Source organism: Bacillus rossius, chromosome 1 (genome assembly GCF_032445375.1).
Source record: "Bacillus rossius redtenbacheri isolate Brsri chromosome 1, Brsri_v3, whole genome shotgun sequence".
Taxonomy (NCBI): Eukaryota; Metazoa; Arthropoda; class Insecta; order Phasmatodea; family Bacillidae; genus Bacillus; species Bacillus rossius.
The window spans coordinates 273626642-273631557 of NC_086330.1; the positions used below are offsets into that span (position 1 = coordinate 273626642).

The 4916-nt window shown below is 32.8% G+C and overlaps 1 non-coding gene across 1 annotated transcript; it reads left to right on the forward strand.

Moving 5' to 3' along the window:
* The first annotated feature begins 4256 nt into the window (after window positions 1-4256).
* Trnac-gca (transfer RNA cysteine (anticodon GCA)) lies at window positions 4257-4328 on the forward strand. Its single transcript has one exon. It is a non-coding gene; the product is annotated as a tRNA-Cys (tRNA).
* Window positions 4329-4916: the final 588 nt, after the last annotated feature.

Here is a 4916-nt window from a genome sequence, read left to right on the forward strand (position 1 = left end):
GACGGCTAATCATGATGCTTAATTTAATTCTGGCAAAAGTTTTTAATGTTTCGGATTTGGAACATAGTTTTAAAAGTGACGCCATTCTACAATTCCACAAACACACAAAAAAGTGACTGAGTGTGATATCCTGTGTAATCTAGTTTGTTTATTAGTAAAAAGTACTTATATCTGCTATATTTGTTATTGTACATAACTAGTACAGTGTTAGGATAACCTTAAAACAGGTTAGGAAATAGGAGTGATCTCCATACAGGAAACGCAGTGAGTTTTATTAAACATTCGGCAACATATTTTACATAGTACTGTGTATCAAAAGGGGTTAATTCACTATCCTGGGTGAAATTGTAAATATAATTCACTTTCGTACGGTTGGTTCAACAGCAAAGTGCTTATTATTATCCTTTGGCTTCAGTCAGACATTACAATTAAAACATTTTTTATGCGGCTTATAAGGCGTATCTACAAAGTTAATTTTGTTTCTACTTCCCAGAAGTCCAGGGATACCGAGGTTTTGAGCCTACCCTGCGTCTTCTAGTCCGGCAAATACAAAGTACCTAAAGTAAAATTTTTAAAAATCCTGACATTGATAAAATGGTGCTAAAGCTCAGAACAGACATTTATTTTATGAAAACGACAAAAATTTTAAAGACAGTGAGATTTTTGTTAAACATATACATGAACTTTTGGTACTTAAATGTGCACTAAGTAAATTTCCCGTTGATTATCAAGTTAATACCTGTACAGTCTTACTAAGATTTATTTAATTTATAACCTATATTTATTTTATTGTACTAGTTGTTACTCAGTGTATGAGTAGCTGTGCATGTACGTGTTCAAGAGTTATGTATGTTAACCTAACCTACTAATAATATGTCACATCAGCCAACACAGTCATAAATTTTTTAAATTTAAATTGTTGGCATTTGTTTACAAATTATTTTACTACTCTGACCAGCCACTATTTTGTGTTTCGTTTAACTACACATATTATATCATTACAGTGAATGTTTTTAAGTCAAAACAATTATCTATGCTCAAATCAATATAACCTAAATCTATTTTTCACCTCTGAGTATCACTGTAATTTAAACTATGGTAAAAATGGACTATGATTACTAGGCACTCAACAATATATTATAGAATTTTTTTTTACTACCACGTAATTTGATATCCCAAAGTGAGCAGTGAAGCCTCTGTCTGGGTTATATAGAGCCACACGCTTCAGTATGAAATAAACGGAAAATTTTATAATATTCAAAACGCTTGTCTTGAAACATAGTTTTTGCATATTCCTTATTAATTTTGTCTTAATTCTTTTACAGTTACGATTTTTCAAGAGCCGAGAGGTGCTTTTGTTATTCCAATGAAGCTTCTGGATCAACGCCCAGTGCCATAAGGATTCAATTTGTTAAAATGACGTAGTATCATCTGCGATTCATGATTGGTCTATTTTCTTTCAGATGCACGCCAAATATTTGCACAGGAATCACAGAAATTTTGTGCGGAAGTGTAGCGTCCTGAATGTTCCTGCTAAATGAGCTTTGGTTTCCCTTTCAAAAGACCTCAAAATACCTTTTTTGCTTTCTAATTGGCTGTCAGATTTTTTCGCAAAAAAAATGCAAATGCATCATAAAAATAATTTCATAATGGTTTAAATGTGCATACAAACTTATTTAGTTTTAAATATTTCTAAATTTGACGACTGGCATTGTTAAATTTACACGTTTATATTTTACATTTTTAAACTATTCAAACAGTTTTATTTCTCTGAGTTTACAATAGTTTAGCTTATTAAAAAAATCTTTATACAAATAGTCATAACTTGATCATTTCAAAAATTATTTAAACGCTATTTTGAAAAAAATAATTAAGCTTGTGTGGCTACGAATTTACAACTAATTTTTGTTTGTTTTTATTAAATAACTTTGTAGTGTCTCATATTAAAACAACCCTTTTGTTGAGACATTGAAAACAATGGTGGTTAGTGGAGAATCCCAATTTTACTATTAATATTTTAGGTTAATGTTATTATTCCAATTTTAAATTATTTTAAGTTTTCATAGTTTTAAACTGTGATTAAATTGTTTCTTGATTTCATTCTTAAAACAATGCGAAAACTGAGCTTCTGATATTAATTTAAATATCATATAGGTGGGAGTTCTGTTTGTATTGGGCCGGATTTATAAACTACGCAAGTAATGCATGAAGCAAGAAGCAAGAAGCTAAACAACAACGTTATCAAATATCCGTTTATCAAGCTTGCGAGACGCAAACATGCAAGCAATCATCGGCCAACTTCCAACTTTTGGATTTTCGTCTGGCTTTGGGGCGTCCTACATTTGAATTGACATCTTCAATATAAAAAAAAATGCAGAAGTCATGTGCATAGAAGGCTACGATTTTCTTTTCAACCCATGCATCACTATCGCACAGTAAAATAAAATGACTTTTATTATTCAATTTATTAAAAAAAGTTTCATAAGTTTGTAAAAACAAATGTTAAATATGAAAATTAGACCATTTAAGAATTTTTTTAATGTATTCAATTTGTATGTTGAGGTATGTCTTGTGACTAGCGTGTTTTACCAACTATCGTAGTTTCCTTGCGTTAGTTGAGGTTTGCGATATTGCGTGCTTGTGTTTCTTGCTTGGTTCATAACCCCAACCATGCGCTTCGAATGCTCCAGTTTGAAAGCGATGCAGGCGCGCACAGCCCCGGGCACCGACTCTTCAGCTCTGCGATGCAAGCACGCGGGAGCTTTTCAAGTTCCCCCTCGGCACCGCTTTTTAACGGCACGGCCTCGCTAGCCACCGCAGACGCGGTCTTAATTAATCTCGTTGCCGGAGAAGGGGTTCGAACCCATTACCTCTGTCCTGCGTTTTCCGTCCGCGTGGAAGCCCCTGCGTGTAATTAGAAGGGGGGGGGGAACTTCCAGTCATTGGGTGGGGTAGGGGAGGTAGGCTCACGAGGTTTGATTATAAACATTTCCCAGTTTTTCGTTCCCCAGCCAGCAACTAAACTGAGTTTACCTAATTAAAAGACATTATCCTGTCGCGGTTGCATGAGAACTGCACTCGCGATACGAGGCCATTACTCAGTCGTGCGATTCAGTACAGTGGATGAAGAGATACTGTGTAAAAAAATACATGTACAAATGTTTTGTAATTTCACTTTTATTTTTGTAGTTTTGATTAAACTATTTGAAAGTGTGTACAGTTATATAATTTTTTTCACTAGAATTTTTTTTGCAATGATGGTCTTGTTTTAATTATACTGATGAATACGTGAAAAAAATAACTTAAAGGTCATTTTGCACATTTGTATTTAAAAATACAAACATTTAATGTTAAATTAATTAATGATTTTTTTGACCTTAATACGCTTACGTCACTAAAGTTACACAGTATTTGGGAGATGTATCTGCAAAACTGCAAATGCATATTGAATGAATTTCTTTAAATTATTATCAAATGCATACTTTTTCTATGGAACTTGTTGGAAACTTATGCGAGTACTATATTCCCTTTAGTACAAAGCTTGTCAATATGGGCGATGCTAGATAGGTCAAGACCCAAGACTAACATTCCACAGGCCATGTAACCGATTATTCACCAGCTTACATAATTCAATAGAAGTAGTGTTCTTTTGATAATTAATTGGTGCTAAAAAAGTTTTGCATACAGTGTACATTTTATACTAACAGGCTTAACCTAAAAAAAAATACAGATGCTCATGTAAGACTTACAGTTTTGCGCATTCATTGTGTGAGATAACTATTTATTGTACGTAAATTAAATTGGCATGGCATGCTTAAATGTACATGCGTAAGTAACTAATTAAATGGAATTTGAAAAAAATTTCAATGTGCAAAATGATTCTCTCCCACCCCTCCTCAAAAATCCTGTATAATAATCGTACCAAATTTCACGGCTCCAGGTATTACCTCTCCGTGCTACGTGAACTCCAGATAAACAGACAAATAAACAGACAAAACTCTTTCTTTTTCAAAAATAATACCACTTAAATGTTTGTGCATTAAAATTTAACACAAATTTCATTCTAAAAATGTTTACGCGTTTAATCACTATGCACTGAGTATTCTTGTTGCGATAAGAGAACGTAGTTAGTACAATGCCATGTAGTAGAGTCATCGGCTGTCTGATGGTTTTTGCATTAAAGCAATACCTGCAATATACTAACTGGTTAACCTACGCAGTATGCAAGCTAAGAAAAGCAATTTGATTCTCAACGAGGGGGCATAGCTCAGTGGTAGAGCAATCGACTGCAGATCGAGAGGTCCCTGGTTCAAACCCGGGTGCCCCCTATCCCGCAAAGATTTTTTACTTTATATCCACCTTCACACGCATATTAAGTCTCCTTAACAAACCAAAAATTATGCAAGGAACAACGTGGACACTATCTCGGCTAGCAAGCTGATTCCAGTATCTTTGTTAAACTAGACTACATTTACATTACGTAATGAATGTGATCCTTATTTTTTACAACTTATTTTAAGGGTTTATACATGAGACAGTTTTTTTTAAAAATCTATTGCGTTTTTTTAAAACTTTTTAAACCAACAGTTTGATAATAAAAAAATTATTAAAAATATTAAATGCCGCCTTAGTTTACATAAATGTTATTTTTTAAGCCATATTGTTTGTTAATATTATAGATTTTTAGTGTTCTTGTTGTCCAATAAGAAATTAGACAAATATTTCGTGTCTATATAACCATAAAAAATAAGGTTTTTATCAATAATAAAAGGAACTGTGAGTCAAGTTAATTAAATATGAGCTTATTTCTCAATCATGTAATTTCTAAATTTTTTACTGGAATAATAATATTATTCTTTTATTTAAGTAAAAGTTTTTAATTGTATTTCCCTGTGCCCAGAGCGTAAATTTCATCA